At 42.5% G+C, this 21,726-nt stretch overlaps 1 protein-coding gene across 4 annotated transcripts in view; it reads left to right on the forward strand.

Moving 5' to 3' along the window:
• Positions 1-21,726, forward strand: part of LOC112068583 (B-cell CLL/lymphoma 9 protein) — a 108,700-nt gene that overhangs the window by 50,729 nt on the left and 36,245 nt on the right. For 2 of the 4 annotated variants that reach the window (XM_070438207.1, XM_070438212.1), the window contains exons 1-2: positions 12,224-12,570; positions 18,481-18,684. The gene's annotated coding sequence lies outside the window, so the exon portion shown is untranslated. Of the gene's footprint in view, positions 1-12,223; positions 12,571-18,480; positions 18,685-21,726 lie in introns of those variants that run through there. The other 2 variants (XM_070438210.1, XM_070438208.1) reach the window with 2 other exon arrangements.

A 21,726-nucleotide genomic window follows, 5' to 3' on the forward strand; every position in this document is an offset into this window, starting at 1 on the left:
AGGTAGAGAGGTGCGCGGTTCCCACCTCAGACAGCTGCCGTAGACAAGCACCATGGTCTTGTAGCGGATGCGAGCTTCCAACTGGAAGCCAGTAGGAGCAGAGCGGAGAGCGGGGTGACGTGAGAGAACTTGGGAAAGTTGAACACCAGACGGGCTGCGGCGTTCTGGGATGAGTTGTAGGGTTTAATGGCACAGGCAGGGAGCCCAGCCAACAGCGAGTTGCAGTATCCAGACGGGAGTATGACAAGGCCTGGATTAGGACCTTGCGCCGCTTCCTGCGGTGAGGCAGGGTCGTACTCTGCGAATGTTGTAGAGCATGAACCTACAGGAACGGTCACCGCCTTGATGTTAGTTGAGAACGACAGGTTTGTCCAGGATCACCCAAGGTTCTTAGCACTCTGGGAGGAGACACAATGGAGTTGTCAACCGTGATGGCGAGATCATGGAACGGGCCAGTCCTTCCCCGGGAGGAAGAGCAGCTCCGTCTTGCCGAGGTTCAGCTTGAGGTGGTGATCCGTCATCCACTGATATGTCTGCCAGACATGCAGAGATGCGATCACACCTGGTTATCAGAGGGGGGAAAGGAGAAGATTAATTGTGTGTCGTCTGCATAGCAATGATAGAGAGACCATGTGAGGATATGACAGAGCCAGTGACCTTGGTGTATAGCGAGAATAGGAGAGGGCCTAGAACAGAGCCCTGGGGGACACAGTGGTGAGAGCACGTGGTGCGGAGACAGATTCTCAGCACTGCCACCATGGTAGGCATGGCGACTGTTCAGGTAGGACGCATCACAAGCGTGGGCCGCGCGCCGAGATGCCAGCTCGAGCATGGCGTGGCAGAGGTGACATCTGATGGTTCACACGTAATCAAGGCAGCCCGATAGGATCTAGAAGGATAGAAGCCAGAGAGAAGAGAGAGTTAGCTTTAGCAGTGCGGAGCGCCTCTGTGTACACAGAAGAAGCAGTATCAGTTGAATGTACTAGTTCCTTGAGACTGACTGATTTGGATCAAAAGAAGTCATTCTGAGAGAGATAGCAGGAGAGAAAGGAGAGCTGGCCAAGGACGGCACGTTCAAGAGTTTTGGAGAGAAAAGAAAGAAGGGATACTGGTCTGTAGTTGTTGACATCGGAGGGATCGAGTATCAACATATTCAAATGTTGATTTCCATATTTTCATATTTTGATTTTATTTTGATTAATTGATTCATAATATTTCATCCTTCCACAAGATATAGTCCCGACACAAATCTAGGGCTGCTACCCAAGCGGGCTAGTCGTTCGTTCTACTGGTTCGGTTGCCATCGACTCAACCCAGTTGTTCAGTCTTTTTGTTCTGTATTTATGGACAGGATCCTGCTGCTTGTTCTAAATGTTTCATTGTCATACTGGCTGACAACAATCTTATCCCTTGCTTACTAGTTAGCCAACTACGGCTAACTTACAGTCACGTCTAACAGTGTAGCCATAATAATAGTAAAGAAGCTGCATTTGCATTTATTTAAGCTGTTTTCTAGTGAGATTTATTTGGATACATCCATAACAATGAGCTAATGAGGCTTGATTTTGCTTGGCATGGAAAATGTGCTCTCTCATCAGGACACTTGTTCAGAGGAGATAGTCAACAACACAGCGAACACAATCACTTCCAACTGAAGCTGGAAAGACTGCAAACTAGCTGAATTTTGTTTCGTTTAACCTTTTTTCAATTGACATTTCTTTGTATATATCCATAAAAAATGATGCCTGCTGATTCATGATTTCGACTGGCTGAGAAACGCTGCCTGCCTGTCTTTCTCGTCCCGACTCCCGACACGTTCATTACTATGGGACAGCTGGAGATCGAAGATGAATATTGAAACAATGTGGCAAATGTAGTAGAGACAGACAGCAAGGTTTATACAAAACCTCTGCTGTTGAAAACTAAATGTTAGTCTAAAATAAATGTGAGATACTATCTAGATGCTTTTAATAGTGGAGATCAAGTATATAAATTGCCTGGCTGGGCTGATTAGACAGTGGATTGCGCAGTCAGATGGAACAGAGTAAATAGGCATTTTTACGTCATAGATTTAGCCGTTGGTAACTTGTGGAATAGACACTGGCTGGAATGCGGTTTTAACCAATCAGCATGAAGGATTAGACCCACCCATTGTACAACTGTTGACACTTCTCCTCTGTCATTGAGATGAGTGTATTCATTTGCACTGCCCACACACACACACACACACACACGCACGCAACTGCACGCACGGCACGGCACGCAGCACCACCACCACACACACACTACACACACACACACACACACACACACACACACACACATCACACACACCCACACACACACAGCAGACCCCCACACACACACACATCTACAACACACACACCACACACACACACACACACCACCCACACACATTCACACACACACACACACACACACACACACACAGAGTTGAAGTCGGAAGTTTACATACCCCTTAGCCAAATACATTTAAACTCAGTATTTCACAATTCCTGACATTTAATCCTATTAAAAATTCCCTGTCTTAGGTCAGTTAGGATCACTATTTTAAGACTGTGAAATGTCAGAATCATAGTAGAGAGAATTATTTATTTCAGCTTGTATTTCTTTCAACACATTCTCAGTGGGTCAGAAGTTTACATACACTCAATTAGTATTTGGTAGCATTGCCTTTAAATTGTTTAACTTGGGTCAAACGTTTCGGCTAGCCTTCCACAAGCTTCCCACAATAAGTTGGGTGAATTTTGGCCCATTCCTCCTGACAGAGCTGGTGTAACTGAGTCAGGTTTGTAGGCCTCCTTGCTCACACATGCTTTTTCAGTTCTGCCCACAAATGTTCTATAGGATTGAGGTCAGGGCTTAGTGATGCCACTCCAATACCTTGACTTTGTTGTCCTTAAGCCCTTTTGCCACAACTTTTGAAGTATGCTTAGGGTCATTGTCCATTTGGAAGACCCATTTGTGACCAAGCTTTAACTTCCTGACTATTGTCTTGAGATGTTGCTTCAATATATCCACATAATCTTCCTTCCTCATGATGCCATCTATTTTGTGAAGTGCAGCAGCCCCTCCTGCAGCAAAGCACCCCCACAACATGATGCTGCCACCCCCGTCCTTCACGGTTGCGATGGTGTTCTTCGGCTTGCAAGCATCCCCCTTTTTCCTCCAAATATAACGATGGTCATTATGGTCAAACAGTTCTATTTTTGTTTCATTAGACCAGAGGACATTTCCTCAAAAAGTATGATCTTTGTCCCCATGTGCAGTTGCAAACCGTAGTCTGACTTTTTTATGGCGGTTTTGGAGCAGTGGCTTCTTGCTTGCTGATCGGCCTTTCAGGTTATGTCGATATAGGACTCGTTTTACTGTGGATATAGATACTTTTGTACCTGTTTCCTCCAGCATCTTCACAAGGTCCCTTGCTGTTGTTCTGGGATTGATTTGCACTTTTTGCACCAAAGTACATTCATCTCTAGGAGACAGAACACGTCTCCTTCCTGAGCGGTATGACTGCTGCGTGGTCCCATGGTATTTATACTTGCGTACTATTGTTTGTACAGATCAACTTGGTACCTTCAGGCGTTTGGAAATTGCTCCCAAGGATGAACCAGACTTGTGGAGGTCTACAATTTTTCTGAGGTCTTGGCTGATTTCTTTTGATTTTCCAGTGATGTCAAGCAAAGAGGCACTGAGTTTGAAGGTAGGTCTTGAAATACATCTACAGGTACACCTCCAATTGATTCAAATTATGTCAATTAGCCTATCAGAAGCTTATAAAGACATTCCATAATGTGCTGGAATTTTCCAAGCTGTTTAAAGGCACAGTCAACTTAGTGTATGTGAACTTCTGACCCACTGGAATTGTGATACAATGAATTATAAGTGAAATAATCTATCTGTAAACAATTGTTGGAAAAATTACTTGTGTCATGCATAAAGTAGATGTCCTATACGACTTGCCAAAACCATAGTTTTAACCATAACCATCGGTTCAAAAATGAGTTTTAATGACTCCAACCTATGTGTATATAAACTTCCGATTTCAACTGTATGCTTGCACATGGACACACACAACACACACACGTACCAGAGGTACACGAAGGTGAGTCACAACATTTCATTGCTTACATGACTTGTTTCCTTGGCCAGTATTTACCAAGGACATCTATAGAAGGGGGCGGCAGGTAGCCTAACAGTTAAGAGTGTTGGACCAGTAACCAAATCCCTGAGCCGACTATGTGAAAAATCAGTCGATGTGCCCTTGAGCAAGGCACTTAACCCTAATTGCTCCTGTAAGTCTCTCTGGATAAGAGCGTCTGCTAAATGACTAAAACGTGAATGTAATAGAATATCCTGAAGCTGTTGGTTTCACAAATGGTCTACAGCAGTAAAGACTATGAAAGGCCTTGGATATTTCCCAGATGGCACCCTAATCCTTATGTTGTGCACTACTTTTGACCACAGCCCTATGGGTCCTGGTCAAAAGTACTGCACTACATAGGGAATAGAGTGTCATCTGGGATGCACACCTTGACTCACCAGTGTTCCTGCAGGAGGAGAGAAGAAAGGGCTTTGTAATGTGGTGACAGCAGACAGAGCTAGGGCCATTGTAAAACATGTCCACTGGAAAAAAAGTGGTGAAAATTAATTAAGGCAAGAGTGCTGGTTCAGCAGAAGTACTTTTCTTTGTTACGAGGTTTGTTCAGAGTCAAAGGATCATATTTCTTCGCAGGGCCGGATATACGCACGGACAAAAAACCTCACAGACAAAAAAAAATCGTCTTCAAAGGTTCCTTATTGGGTAGGGTAAAAACTGTGCGTTAATCACACATGAACAGGATTCACTTCAATAGGATATCAATATTTAATTAGTTAATTTGCCAGGTTGTTGTTCAACGTATTCACTCTGAACTGAGTGTATGATTTAATTTCTGTATGACAACAATTACATCCAATTTTTATTGCTGTTTTCAGCTCCCTGATTAGCGGTTATTGAATCAATTATAGGGCACTCAATAGAATGGTTTGCTATCAAATTCCTTGTTGATGACTAGCTCATTGATGTAATTTCACTAGAGAGGCGCATTCATTTAATTGGAGCTTGTTTAGATATCTACCTCCATTGTAGAGGAGGGGAATGAAGAGGAGATGAGAGGGAAGGGGAGCGGGGAGGAGAGATAACTGGAAAGTGGTGATGAATTGCAAAAGCAATAAAATCTGTATCTGGAAGACTGCTGTTAGATAAGCCTCAATGAATTTGAAAGGCCTTTTTTTCAAAGAAATACAAATTATTGTCCACTCTCAAAATGTTGTGAATGGTTGTTTGTGTCTAACTCAGTGACCACTCACTTTAAAAAATCTTTAGAAATCTACAGTTGCGCACTGCAAGGTCATCTACTTGACTTATAGTAGAACAATAAGTTAACAGTGTCGGCCATAGGGTCACAAATAAAGGTGAAATAAAAAAGAAATGGAACTGGTCAGAAAATGCAACCATAATATTGGCGCCATAGTGATGTTCAAGTCATCCCTCACCACTGTTGTTTTCTGGTAGGGCTACCATAAGAAATACACCACTTGTATCTTCCTGGTGATGCCCTGGATGGATACACAAATGGGAGAGCTGACATACTAGTGTAACCGATGTGAAATGGCTAGCTAGTTAGCGGTGGCGCGCGCTAATAGCGTTTCAATCGGTGACTTAACTCGCTCTGAGACCTGGAAGTAGTTGTGGCTTTTGTGGAGCGATGGGTAACAATGCTTCGAGGGTGGCTGTTGTCGATGTGTGCAGAGGGTCCCTGGTTCGAGCCCAGGTAGGGGCGTGGAGAGGGACGAAAGCTATACTGTTACACTAGCACACCAACAAAGGGTGTGACTGGGACATGATCCCCTCCTACGGTAACAGTCAAAAGTTTGGACACACGTACTCATTCCAAGTTTATATTTTGACTATTTTCTACATTGTAGACTAATAGTGAAGACATCAAAACAATGAAATAACACATATGCAATCACGTAGTAACCAGAAAAGTATTAAACAAATAGAATCCAAATATATTTTAGATTCTTCAAAGTAGCCACCCTTTGCCTTGATGACAGCTTTGCACACTCTTGGCATTCTGTCAACCAGCTTCATGAGGTAGTGACCTGGAATGCATTTCAATTAACAGGTGTGCCTTGTTAAAAATTTATTTGTGGAATTTCTTTCCTTCTTAATGCGTTTGAGCCAATCAGTTGTGTTGTGACAAGGTAGGGGTGGTATAGAGAAGATAGCCCTATTTGGTAAAAGACCAAGTCCATATTGTGGCAAGAACAGCTCAAATAAGCAAAGAGAAACGACAGTCCATCATTACTTTAAGACATGAAGGTCAGTCAATACGGAACATTTCAAGAACTTTCAATGTTTCTTCAAGTGCAGTCGCAAAAACCATCAAGCGCTATGATTAAACTGGCTCTCATGAGGACCGCCACAGGAAAGGAAGACCCAAAGTTACCTCTGCTGCAGAGGATAAGTTTTAGAGTTACCAGCCTCAGAAATTGCAGCCCAAATAAATGCTTCACAGAGTTCAAGTAACAGACACATCTCAACATCAACTGTTCAGAGGAGACTGCATGAATCAGGCCTTAATGGTCGAATTGCTGCAAAGAAACCACTACTAAAGGACACCAATAATAAGAAGAGACTTGCTTGGGCCAAGAAACACAAATAATGGACATTAAACAGGTGGAAATCTGTCCTTTGGTCTGATTAGTCAAAATTTGAGATTTTTGGTTCCAACCACCGTGTCTTTGTGAGATGCAGAGTAGGTGAACGGATGATCTTCGCATGTGTGGTTCCCACAGTGAAGCATGGAGGAGCTGTGATTGTGTGGGGGTACATTGCTGGTGACACTGTCAGTGATTTATTTAGAATTCAAGGCACACTTAACCAGCATGGCTACCACAGCATTCTGCAGTGATACACCATCCCATCTGGTTTGCGCTTAGTGGGTCTATCATTTGTTTTTTCAACAGGACAATGACCCAAAACACACCTCCAGGCTGTGTAAGGGCTATTTAATCAAGAAGGAGAGTGATGGAGTGCTGCATCAGATGACCTAGCCTCCACAATAACCCGACCTCAACCCAATTGAGATGGTTTGAGATGAGTTGGACCGCAGAGAGAAGGAAAAGCAGGAAAATAAGTACTCAGCATATGTGGAAACTCCTTTAAAACTGTTGGAAAATCCTTCCAGGTGAAGCTGGTTGAGAGAATGCCAAGACTGTGCAAAGCTGTCATCAAGGCAAAATGTGGCTACTTTGAACAATCAAAAATATAGATCACTACATGATTTCATATGTGTTATTTAATAGTTTTGATGCCTTCACTATTCACTATAGAAAATAGTACAAATAAAGAAAAACCCTTGAATGAGTAGGTGTGTTCAAACTTTTGACTGGTACTGTATATAGATCACATAAAAACATACCTCTTTATGGATGAGCGGCACCACTAAGTCCCTCTGTTTGACTATATTGCACTGTTCTAAGCAGTCACATATGTTGGTCTCTTTATTAACCTATGGCAATGACATACATTCACTTAGAGAGTCAGCTTAGACTTGGAACACAAGATAGCAGGATAGAAATAAAGCCCATGCCTCATTGTGAACAGGATTTGTTTTTGCTTTCCGTGCTACCAGATGTCACCTCTTGCTGGGGTGTTAAGCATGAAAAACGTGTGTAACTGATGTTTTTACTCACTGTGTTGCGTAAACATTTAACTCTGTGGGGACACAACAGGGTCGTGTCCGTTAGGCATTAATCGGAAGATAACAGACTGAAACGGGGAGGGATTATCTAGACTTGTTCTAATAAGAAAGAAATGTTTTGTTTTCCGTTGCAAAACATTTGCCACGGTGTATCCTGCTGAACACAACCCTGTAACACTGAGGGATGTCAGGCACCATATTATATATCAACGTATGCAAACATTGACAACTGTGTCTGTTTTCGCCCATATAGTAAATGGTATATGTCTGAAACATGTCTGTCATGTACTCTCTGGGGGTAGAGGGACAGACATTTTATCAGCCGGGGACGATCTTTCACATCACTTCCAAAGAGGAAAAAGGATGGCCTTCTTTTTTCTCCCCCTTGTTATCTGAGAGGCACACGAATCGACAGAGTAAAACGGTAAAAGCAATTGCCATGGAACTTCTAAGGGAATTGTTTCCCCCCAGAACGGAGTATTCACTTAGAATGTTGTCGTTTTATCTCTCTCGCTCTCCCTCTCTCTCTCTTTCTCTCTCTCTTTCTCTCCTTCTGTCTCACTCGCTGTCTCTCCCTCTTTCTCTCGCTCCGCTCTTTCTGGGATCCCGGGAGTCTGTTGGGTGCGTAGTGGTGGTGCTGTGGGTTCAAGCAAAAGGATTAGATGGCAAACAAACGCTTTTAATCCCTTGAGTCTGCCAGCCCGCCCCCCACCCCCTCCGTTGCACGCTTAGTATGCATCAGAACGAACAACAGACAAAAATCTAGTGCTTCCTCTCCTCCTTCTAACATTCACTGTCTTTGTCTCCATATCGAATCAAGAAACAGCTATGTGCCGATAGGTCTCTCTGATCATTCGCTGCTATTTCTAGCCAATATAAAGAACTATATCTTCTTGTGTAAATAGAGCAGATAAACATTTGCCTAGTGTCTGTTCTGTTGTGTTGATACAAATAATCCCTATTGCATGTTATCACTCTTGCTCAGCTATTTGAAGGAACAGTGTTTTAAGAGAGGCAAGTGACTGAAAAATTGCAATTGGTATCTCTGAGATGACATTCTCTTTCTTTGGTTTTGTGAGTGTGTTGTACCCTACATCTGAGGGGATCCGACTAGTACGGTCAGAGGATACTATAGAGTACAGCCAATAGCATGTCCTCAGTAAGGGACACAGGGAAACCCAAATGTGACAAAAGACAAAAACTGCTATCCTGAAGTCTGTACTGGCTGCTAGTACAACATCAAATCAAATCAAATCAAATTGATTTATATAGCCCTTCGTACATCAGCTGATATCTCAAAGTGCTGTACAGAAACCCAGCCTAAAACCCCAAACAGCAAGCAATGCAGGTGTAGAAGCACGGTGGCTAGGAAAAACGCCCTAGAAAGGCCAAAACTTAGGAAGAAACCTTGAGAGGAACCAGGCTATGAGGGGTGGCCAGTCCTCTTCTGGCTGTGCCGGGTGGAGATTATAACAGAACATGGCCAAGATGTTCAAATGTTCATAAATGACAAGCATGGTCAAATAATAATAATCACAGTAGTTGTCGAGGGTGCAGCAAGTCAGCACCTTAGGAGTAAATGTCAGTTGGCTTTTCATAGCCCATCATTAAGAGTATCTCTACCACTCCTGCGGTCTCTAGAGAGTTGAAAACAGCAGGTCTGGGACAGGTAGCATGTCCGGTGAACAGGTCAGGGTTCCATAGCCGCAGGCAGAACAGTTGAAACTGGAGCAGCAGCACGGCCAGGTGGACTGGGGACAGCAAGGAGACATCATGCCAGGTCGTCCTGAGGCATGGTCCTAGGGCTCAGGTCCTCCGAGAGAGAGAGAATTAGAGAGAGCATATTAGAGAGAGCATATACGTCTAGTCTATGGTCTCATAGACTAGACGTAACATAGTAAATGTAAAACCGGGATAATCAAATTAGTATGGTATGTTTTGTTTGGTATGGATAGGATAGAATGTTACTAAAGGCAAAATCAAAAGTAGGAGGGTTGGTCAGGGTAGATTGGTGGGTGTATAACGTGAATGCCTAGCAACCCAAAGGTTGCACGTTCGAATCTCATCACGGATAACTTAAGCATTTTGCAACTACTTAGCATGCTAGCTAACCCTTCCCCTAACCCTTTAACCTAACTCCTTATCTTAACACTTAACCTCTAGCCTAGCTAACGTTAGCCACCTAGCTACGGTTAGTGTTAACCACCTAGCTAACGTTAGCTACTTCAAATTGGAATTCGTAACATATCATACGTTTTCGCAAATTCATAACATAGTAAGAATTGCAATTCCTAACATATTGTACGAATTGAAATTCGTAACATATAATACAAATTGTAATTTGTAAGATAAGACACTAAATGGAAGATGGACATCCGCAAATTATTACATACCATACGAAACTTAACATACTGTATTATACTAATTGGAGAGCCCAAGATTTCCATTTACTTTGTTATATCTAGGTTGGCTACTACTGGCAACTTGAGATGCCAGGGGTTTAAGTGATCCATCATATGAATCTGTCCAGGTTGATTGTTCATGTCTCCAGTCTGCTACATTTGACAAAGACAGACACAGACAGTTAGACAGACAGATGACGGACATACTTTCACATTCACTTCTTGTCATTTAACAGACTCTTACCTAAACCAATATATAACCTATGGGGGAGGGGCAAAGTAGGTGCCAGGTAGACCCATATAAAACAAAACCTGTTCAAAGAAGAACAAGTGGATAAGTGCAAGGGTGGAGGGAATCACGTTGGTGTAGCCAGGTGCAGTTTGAAGAGAACACACCTACACCTTTGATGTTCAAACCTTTGAGCACATCTAAAAAGACGTCAGGCTATAGGAAAGTGTCTGCTTCTTCATTTACTATAGTCTCCTGTGCAGGCATGCGGTGCATGGCTCTTTCAACTACAATTGATCTAACAGTTCACATACAGTATGGCACATTGACTTGACCTAGAATCTGATTAAGAATTTGGGTTAAACTATTTTTCAAAGTGAGGGTAGCAGAGGAAACAAGACAAGAAGTATACTTTATTAGTCCACACGAGGTGGAATTTTGTCTTCTGCTTTCATCCAACCCCCCTGATATACACACACATACAAACACACGTTAGATTGGAGAGGCTGGAGCAGACATCATTTACAAATGAAGCATGTGTGTTTAGTGAGTCCACCAGATCAGAGGCAGACCAGAGATAAGCGCATGTATAAAGTACCACAGTATGAGTCATAATACCTATAAAACCTAGCGGTCAAACAAGGAAAGGGTTCTAATAGTTTTTCCACCATTCATTTTTCCCATAAGGGATTTTAGAAACTTAAAATAAGGGCAGTGCTTTGTGTAGGCTTACCCTTGCGTGATGTTTTGATAACCGTGTAAATCTCTCCAGGACAAGGTGACTTTTATCTATATATTCGCCTGTATTTACCCACCAAAAATTAAATGCTAATTAGCTGCTAATGTGGCTATCATAAAGAACTACAAATGCCATGATGATCTAAATGAGACTGCCGAATCGAGGCAAAGGTAAACATCTCTGGGTTAACTATCTAATGTTAACTAACTGTAGTAATTCATAAATTGGCAACATTTCTTTAAATGGACAATTCTGTGAACTGTCTTGTGCAAGTTTTACATCGATACAATACCTGTTAGCAAAGGTGTCAGCTAGATGTGACGTGCAGGAGCTTGCAGGGATTTGTAGTTTTGCACGATGTCTACTTTGATCATAACTAGCATTTTTTAATCTAAGAGTAAATAGAGCCGAGCATATTGATAAAATTCACCTTGTCCAAGAGAGATTTACATGGTTGTTGAAACATCATTCCTGGGTAAGCCTACACAAACAGCCCTTTTTTCTATTTTTTTTCTAAAATCCCCTATGGGAAAAATTAATGGTGGAAAAATGATTAGAACCATTTCCCTGTTTGACCGCTAGGTTTTATGGGTATTATGACACCTCCACTGTGGGGCTCTATTGAACCATTTTCAATAGTCCTTGCTAAGCATTCAACATGTAAGGAGTACTTTTGGTGTCAGGAAAAATGTATGGAGTAAAATATACATCTTTAGGAATGACGTGAAGTAAAAGTTGTAAAAAAGATAAATAGTCAAGTACAGATAAATAGTCAGATAAATAGTCAAGTACACCAAAAACGACTTAAAATACTTCAAAGTATTTTTTACACCACTGCTATTTACTGTCCAGCCTAATAGGCAAACATTTTAATTTCCCAAAATGCATAGGATATTGTATGGTTATCTTAGTCTTGCAATTGGTTAGTCGATTATCATATTTACCCTGTCGTTCCTAGTAGGCTATAACAAATTGACTTCGCTCTCACTTCTCTGTGAGTTTTGTCTGTGTTCTAAACTGGCTGGGGTTTTCAGCTTGCTTGACAAACACCCCTCCCCCAAGCTTTGGCGAAACAGGAACAACTCCTTTGAGAGAAAAAAAAAAGCTGCACAAGTTTGGAACGTCTTAGAGAAGCCCTTGTTATCGCTTGGAGTATACTAGTCAGGAGTGGAGATTTATTTATGCAAAATCTGGAACTATTCTACTGTTCTTGTTTATCGTGGAAAATAACATTTTAACCTCGTCTTTGGCGTAGGCCTAACTTCTTTTGAAAATGGTTTACTTCACTCGAGGATAATTATTGGTGTAAGTCTATTTGTGTATGGAATAATTTGTCCTCACCGAAGAAAGATGGGACTCGTGGAGCTCTGTATACATATGTGATATCGTGTTCAATAATGAAGGATATTGTGTCAGACACAATGGGTAAGAGAGGGTTTCCCTTTGCATCTAACGTTACTATACCTAACCAAGCTATATATCATTTTTTTATCCCATGCCCGTTCAGTTGTAAACATACTTGGCCTTGCTCCGTTAGGAAGTCAGCCCCTTATTCTCTGAAGTTAACGTTACACCTTTAAACATACTTCAATTTGCTATTTCAATATATCGCTTCAAAGTTGTCCCTAGTGCTAGTTTTGTCCTATTAATTTGTGTAGATGGGTATTTGTCCATTGCAACACACATACTGCTGCTTTTTATTTTCGTAATGCATCGATTTGTGGGGGTTACTTACTTTCCCCACTAATACTAACCAATTCTGACTTTCGGTTTCACATACATTTTAATTACTTCACGTATTCAGGTCTACACGTGGTGAAATCATCGCAAAGCAGTAAACAACACATCCTGCAATGTTGATCGTGATTCGCCGACTTGGCCTGAAGCTTTTTGTCCCATTCTGTGATCAACCCGACGTTTTCCAGTGGAAGGCTCGAACAGCCATGGTCGAGTAAACTAAACCTATCGTTACCTTTCGTGTTACAATGTTGCAGTGGCTCATGGTTTTGATCCGCTTGTTAAGACGAGCGTGAAAGGAGATGGTTTGTAACTGCCTGGCCAACAAAAAAAGCTACGAGAGGGTACAGTTATTTTTCCATTCATGGTATCCGACTCAATATGGAATGGGACGTTGCAACATATTCTGAAATTAATGTGGTCCAAACTCCTTTGCATATGTAAACACTGGATTGGAGGTACTGGAAAATGTTGAATTATACGTTTATATTATTCATAATAGGTGTTGTGTCAATTAGTTGGAAACTTGCATCACCACCCCTTTGTAGTTATATAGATGGTATTTATGCTGTGTAACTAGCCCATTTGTTTCTTGAGCAAAGACGGTCTGTTTACTTGTTCTACCCATAGAGAATACTGCGTCATGTCCTGTGTCCACCTGGTTGTGGTTCCTGCTTGAATGGTAGGTTAGTTAGATAACCAAAACGTTGGCCTATTCACTCTGCTCACGAATGTTTGGGCAGAATCAATATTTGCCAAAAGGTTATTTTGGTGGTGTGGACTATTCATATAGAAGATGTGAATGATGCCATGGCAAATGATACTGGTCAGAATAGCTGATGAAGCCGTATAACACTCATTTTTGCCAGCATGGAAAATACATCTGCTGCAATACAGTAGGTTAAAGCTAGAATCCTTAGTTGTTACATCCATTTTTGGACTTATAAATGAATGATATATATACCCATTGATTCTTGAAGAATACAACTTATAAATGCCTCATGAGCTTAGTTAAAGTGTTTTACCCCATCAGAACCCCAAATATTTTTTTACGCCAATGTTTGTGACAGTGACCTAAATGTAAACAAACACTGTATAGCCTCAACATGGTTAAAACTATCATTTTGATATCATGGTTAGGGTTTCATTCATATCTCTGTCTGAATTTGATAGTGGTTACATTTCTCCAGGCCAATCTCAGCTTCTTACCAAAACAGGTGGGGTGGCTGCGTTGCCATTGTTTCAACTATGCATCCAAGGTTTAAGATGATAATTAAGGCCTAAAAGGTGATCCATACCAGGCTAGGGGAACTCTATTTCCAAGATGTCCTTTTGGATCAATTGTTATTTCATCCTAGCTGTCCCATAGTTTTGCTGCTGTGCAGTGGCTTAAACCTGGGCATCTAACCTAATGTCAAAGCTGACATGTGTCACAAATGCTGTGGATATGTAGTTAACATGTAGGTTGTCTGCTATCTATTCCCTTTGCACTGTGGGTAGAATGTGGTTCCATGTGGTTCCATTGCCTTTGTATATGTGATGGTTTTATGTATTGGCTTGGTATATGTGGGATGTATCCTGTACATATTAGACAAGTTTTCTATAGATCTTTTCCCTTGTGCATCTTAGTTGTTAAATGAATAATTGCTAAATTGCATGGCCTCTGTTGCAGCCAGAGAAAGAAGAAACCAAATCTAAAATAAAAGAAATAATCTAACAAACACGTTTGATTTGGGACCGACTGTGTCTGCCTCTTCCTATTTCCTTCCTATTATTCCTCTCTAAGACATTGCCCTGAAACCTCCAAAAAGTCACACCGCTTTTCAAACAGACACTGAATGCATCGATTGTGCCTTTAAAAAAAAGCGGCTTGATAAACTCAGCAAAAAAAGAAACGTCCTCTCACTGTCAACCGTGTTTATTTTCAGCAAACTTAACATGTGTAAATATTTGTATGAACATAAGATTCAACAACTGAGACATAAACTGAACAAGTTCCACAGACATGTGACTAACAGAAATTTAATAATGTGTCGATGAACAAAGGAGGGGGGGTCAAAATCAAAGTAACAGTCAGTATCTGGTGTGGCCWCCAGCTGCATTAAGTACTGCAGTGCATCTCCTCCTCATGGACTGCACCAGATTTGCCAGTTCTTGCTGTGAGATGTTACCCCACTCTTCCACCAAGCCACCTGCAAGTTCCCAGACATTTCTGGGGGGAATGGCCCTAGCCCTAATCCCTCCGATCCAACAGGTCCCAGACGTGCTCAATGGGATTGAGATCCGGGCTCTTCGCTGGCCATGGCAGAACACTGACATTCCTGTCTTGCAGGAAATCACACACAAAACGAGCAGTATGGCTGGTGGCATTGTCATGCTGGAGGGTCATGTCAGGATGAGCCTGCAGGAAGGGTACCACATGAGGGAGGAGGATGTCTTCCCTGTAACGCACAGCATTAAGATTTCCTGCAATGACAACAAGCTCAGTCCGATGATGCTGTGACACACCGCCCCAGATTAGACGGACCCTCCACCACCAAATCGATCCCGCTCCAGAGTACAGGCCTCGGTGAAACACTCATTCCTTCGACGATAAACACGAATCCGACCATCACCCCTGGTGAGACAAAACCCTCAGTCCAGCCTTTCTCAGCCTATTGCGGACAGTCTGAGCACTGATGGAGGGATTGTGCGTTCCTGGTGTAACTCGGGCAGTTCAAATCAAATTTTATTAGTCACATACACATGGTTAGCAGATGTTAATGCGAGTGTAGCGAAATGCTTGTGCTTCTAGTTCCGACAATGCAGTAATAACAACAAGTAATCTAACCTAACAATTCCACAACTACTACCTTATACACACAAGTGTAAAAGGGTAAAAGAATATGTACATAAAGATATATGAATGAGTGATGGTACAGAACGGCATAGGCAAGATGCAGTAGATGGTATAGAGTACGGTATATACATATGAGATGAGTACTGTAGGGTATGTAAACATAAAGTGGCATAGTTTAAAGTGGCTAGTGGTACATGTATTACATAAAGATGGCAAGATGCAGTAGATGATATAGAGTACAGTATATACATATACATATGAGATGGGTAATGTAGGGTATGTAAACATTATATTAAGTGGCATTGTTTAAAGTGGCTAGTGGTACATTTTTACATAATTCCATCAATTCCCATTTTTAAAGTGGCTGGAGTTGAGTCAGTATGTTGGCAGCGGCCGCTAAATGTTAGTGGTGGCTGTTTAACAGTCTGATGGCCTTGAGATAGAAGCTGTTTTTCAGTCTCTCGGTCCCTGCTTTGATGCACCTGTACTGACCTCGCCTTCTGGATGATAGCGGGGTGAGAACAGGCAGTGGTTGGGTGGTTGTTGTCCTTGATGATCTTTATATGGCCTTCCTGTGACATCGGTGGTGTAGGTGTCCTGGAGGGCAGTAGTTTGCCCCGTGATGCGTTCTGCAGACCTCACTACCCTCTGGAGAGCCTTACGGTTGTGGGCGGAGCAGTTGCCGTACCAGGCGGTGATACAGCCCGACAGGATGCTCTCGATTGTGCATCTGTAGAAGTTTGTGAGTGCTTTTGGTGACAAGCCGAATTCTTCAGCCTCCTGAGGTTGAAGAGGCGCTGTTGGCCTTTCTTCACCACGCTGTCGTGTTGGGTGACCATTTCTGTTTGTCCGTGATGTGTACACCGAGGAACTTAAAACTTTCACCTTCTCCACTACTGACCCGTCGATGTGGATAGGGGGGTGCTCCCTCTGCTGTTTCCTGAAGTCCACATCATCTCCTTTGTTTTGTTGACGTTGAGTGTGAGGTTATTTTCCTGACACCACACTCCGAGGGCCCTCACCTCCTCCCTGTAGGCCGTCTCGTCGTTGTTGGTAATCAAGCCTACCACTGTAGTGTCATCCGCAAACTTGATGATTGAGTTGGAGGCGTGCATGGCCACGCAGTCGTGGGTGAACAGGGAGTACAGGAGAGGGCTCAGAACGCACCCTTGTGGGGCCCCAGTGTTGAGGATCAGCGGGGTGGAGATGTTGTTACCTACCCTCACCACCTGGGGGCGGCCCGTCAGGAAGTCCAGGACCCAGTTGCACAGGGCGGGGTCGAGACCCAGGGTCTCGAGCTTGATGACGAGTTTGGAGGGTACTATGGTGTTAAATGCTGAGCTGTAATCGATGAACAGCATTCTCACATAGGTATTCCTCTTGTCCAGATGGGTTAGGGCAGTGTGCAGTGTGGTTGCGATTGCGTCGTCTGTGGACCTATTGGGTCGGTAAGCAAATTGGAGTGGGTCTAGGGTGTCCGGTAGGGTGGAGGTGATATGGTCCTTGACTAGTCTCTCAAAGCACTTCATGATGACGGAAGTGAGTGCTACGGGGCGGTAGTCGTTTAGCTCAGTTACCTTAGCTTTCTTGGGAACAGGAACAATGGTGGCCCTCTTGAAGCATGTGGGAACAGCAGACTGGGATAAGGATTGATTGAATATGTCAGTAAACACACCAGCCAGCATGGTTTCTGCGCATGCTCTGAGGACGCGGCTGGGAATGCCGTCTGGGCCTGCAGCCTTGCGAGGGTTAACACGTTTAAATGTTTTACTCAACTCGGCTGCAGTGAAGGAGAGCCCGCAGGTTTTGGTAGCGGGCCGTGTCAGTGGCACTGTATTGTCCTCAAAGCGGGCAAAAAAGTTATTTAGCCTGTCTGGGAGCAAGACATCCTGGTCCGCGACGGGGCTGGTTTTCTTTTTGTAATCCGTGATAGACTGTAGACCCTGCCACATACCTCTTGTGTCTGAGCTGTTGAATTGCGACTCTATTTTGTCTCTGTACTGGGACTTAGCCTGTTTGATTGTTGTTGTTACCATCCTGTACCTGTCCCGCAGGTGTGATGTTTGGATGTATTGATCCTGTGCAGGTGTTTTTACACGTGGTCTGCCACTGTCCGTCCTGTCTCCCTGTAGCACTGTGTTAGGCATCACACAGTATGGACATTGCAAGTTATTGCCCTGGCCACATCGTTCATGCAGATGAGCACGGACCCTGGGCATCTTTCTTTTGGTGTTTTTCAGAGTCAGTAGAAATGCCTCTTTAGTGTCCTAAGTTTTCATAACTGTGACCTTAATTGCCTACCATCGGTAAGCTGTTAGTGTCTTAACGACCGTTCCACAGGTGCATGTTCATTAATTGTTCATGGTTCATTGAACAAGCATGGGAGACAGTGTTTAAACTCTTTACAATGAAGATCTGGGATTTTTACGAATAATCTTTGAAAGACAGGGTCCTGAAAAAGGGACATTTCTGTTTTTGCTGAGTTTATGAATGAGATGTAAACATGTGTGGTCTGTTACTAATCATTTTTCCTCAACCAAAAGTGTATTTAGGTCTTCTTTGGAGATCTGAGGCCTGTTTAGGAGGGATGTAATGTCACGGAATGTTCGGAGAGAGAATGTATTGCGTAGAACAGAAATGATTGTCTCTTAGATGGAATAGGGGATTGTGTCAACAGGATTTGTTCTATCTGCGATATTCTGAGCGTTTTAAAGACCCTGAATACACCCCTGATGGTTGTCTTTTTTTTCGCTCTCCAGGTTTGTGAATGGGCACTGTGATCTGCTGAGAGGGAGTGCTGGGATTTGAGGCTCTGTGACAGTTGTGACTCCGGGCAGACGCTAAGCCAGTCAGCTTGCTTTGTCTGCCGGACCAAGGTCAAAGGGCACGACAAAAGGGAACCCAGGGATAGGCTCTCCTCATGAGGAGTAGCCGGGGTCTCTGAGACCTGGGGTCATTTTAAGGTAAGGGACATCACGCACACAAACTCACACACATGTATGTAGCCACCATGTTACTTTGTCACTGTTGTGGTTTGGATTTTACAGGAATGTGATATGTGTAAATGTTTTTGTGCTTGTTGGTGAATGTGTCAATTATATTCAAGCATTAGGAAGGTTAGGGACAACACGTATCACGGACTACAATATGGTTAATCAAACGTTTTATTATTTTTTGTCTATGACAACGTATTCACAGATATCGACTCTTCCCATGACATCTAACTGCTTAAGTTGCGTGTTTATCTTTTTGTGCATGGGATCTAAGAGTCTAAACTTAAAGAACTCAAAGAGCAGTAACAGGGAAATCTTGAAGTGATAGTTTACTCCACAAATCTCAGATGTGTGTGTGTGGTGTGGGGGGATGGGTTCAGGCCCTGGGCAGAGGACAGGGCACCCTGTTAAGCCCTGCTACACAGCATACCGTTCCATTATCTCAGGCCCTGCCTAGACACACACACACACACACACCATGTGTGACGCCAGCCTGGGCAGAGCTGAGGGCGTGCACATACACATGGCATGAAACAGCCCAGCATACCATCCTGTAATCACATTCCGTGACCTACACACCCACTAATGGCCTCAGATGTAGGAACACAGAGGCTGACAGACAGGAAATGGTGTGTGTGCGCATATGTATAGGAGACTGTGTGGTGTGAGGCGTGCGCTGTCTCCATGGCTGGGCGGTATACCGTATTTTATGATATACTGGTATTGATGCAGGGACCGGTTTGGGTTTTTACTTTACCTTCTATACCGGTATTTGAATGTTTTGGTTTGTTAAATGTGACACGCCATGTGTAATGTCAATTTTTATAGTTTACTTTGCTACTTGAGTCATTTCCCTCCGCTCTTTCTTTCCGCGCAAAACATAACTAGCCACGCCCCCTGTCACTCAAGGAGCGCATTTGATGTTCCTCAACCATGAGACACTTGCGTTCAGTCTGCATGGTCAATGCTGCACATACAACAATGTTGATGACAACAATGCTGTTTTCTCATTGCTTCTTAATATCAATCCACTAGCGTTCTATAATGACACTAAAGGTTTGTGTTTCTTATATCAGCAAACAGCTAGTTTGTCTTTTCTTAGCAAGTTGCCCTAAATCTTTTGAGACGCTAATTGTTAGTCGCGAATGCTAATAGCTAGCTAGCTAATAAATGTATTGAGTAAGAGCAAACGTAGCTAGCTAATACAGCCTGATAATACCAGTGATGGTGTAGACCTAAATTAGCATGTTGTTTGTGCAACAGTATCTTCTAAATCAAAGCAGAATATGCAAAGCAAGAATATGTTGGCTACAGGATGTAGGTAAGAGAAAACATGCAACGTAGCCAAAGCTTATAGGGTCCCCTAGGAAACGCTTATCAACACTTTAGTTCCTACCGTCACAATAACCCCTCCCTGGCATTTTCATTTGTTGTCATCTCAAACAACACTGTATTCAAAGTGCCCCCTATTCTATTCTAACTATAGAATTAGAATAGTCATTCTATTTCCATGATTCCAACAGTTTTTTGCTCTAATTGGAAAGTCAAATCACAATTGCAACATTTGTAATAAAAATAAGTCCTAGATGATTTGCCCATATCGTGCAGTGTGGAAATTCTCTCAATTGAGCAGTGGTGTAAAGTACTTAAGTAAAAATACTGTCAATTACTATGTAAGTCATTTTTTTTGGTGTCTGTACTTTACTATTTTTTTATTTTTGACTACTTTTACTTCACTACATTCCTAAAGAAAATACTGTACTTTTTACTCCATGCATTTTCCCTGACACCTAAAAGTACTCGTTACATTTTTTATGTTTAGCAGGACAGGAAAATGGTCCAATTCACGCACTAGTCAAGAGAACATCCCTGGTCATCTACTGCCTCTGATCTGGAGGACTCACTAAACACAAATGTTTTGTTTGTAAATTATGTCGGAGTGTGCCCCTGGCTATCCGTAAATACAAAAAAAACAGAGAAAATGGTGCCATCTGGCTTGCATAATATATGGAATTTCAAATTATTTATACTTTTACTTTTTTGATACTTAAGTATATTTAAAACCCAATACTTTTAGACTTTTACTCAAGTAGTATTTTACTGGGTGACTTTCACTTTTAAATAATTTTCTGTTAACGTATCTTTACTTTTACTCAAGTATGACAATTGGGTACTTTTTCCACCACTGTAATAGAGTGCAGGAAATGCAGAAACAATAAGTGCTGGAATTTGTTTTGGTTGAAGTTGTATTGAACAGTATAAAACAATCAGAATGGAGAAACATTCTAACACGGAACCCAAACCGGCCGCGTGCGCCATCGTGCATACATTTATTTTGTCCCCCCACACCAAACGCGATCACGACACGCAGGTTAAAATATCAAAACAAACTCTGAACTAATTACATTAATTTGGGGACTGGTCGAAAAGCATTTAAAAAGCGATTAAACATTTATGGCAATTTAACTAGCTAGCTTGCACTTGATAGCTAATTTGTCCTATTTAGCTAGCTTGCTGTTGCTAGCTAATATTTCCTGGGATAAAACATTGAGTTGTTATTTTACCTGAAATGCACAAGGTCCTCTACTCCGACAATTAATCCACACACAAAACGGTCAACCGAATCGTTTCTAGTCATCTCTCCTCCTTCTAGGCTTTTTCTTTTATTAAAATGGCGCCGGAAGAAATGGCATCAGTTTTACGGGCGCCCAACCAATTGTGCTATTATGTTTTTTTTGCGTTATTTGTAACTTATTTTGTACATAATGTTTCTGCAACCGTATTTTACGGCAAAAAAGAGCTTCTGGATATCAGGACAGCGATCACTCACTTCGGATTAGACAAAGATTTTTTCTACAACGATGATGCACAAGACATTCTCTAAACACCCCACAGGGCCGACATCCCCGTTATTTGCAAGAGGAAGCGACGCAGGTACAGAGGACTTCCTGACTGGCCGCCCCCAGGTGGTGAGGGTAGGTAGCAACACACCTGCCACGCTGATCCTCAACA

This window comes from Salvelinus sp. IW2-2015, unplaced genomic scaffold, assembly GCF_002910315.2.
Source record: "Salvelinus sp. IW2-2015 unplaced genomic scaffold, ASM291031v2 Un_scaffold586, whole genome shotgun sequence".
Lineage (NCBI taxonomy): Eukaryota > Metazoa > Chordata > Actinopteri > Salmoniformes > Salmonidae > Salvelinus > Salvelinus sp. IW2-2015.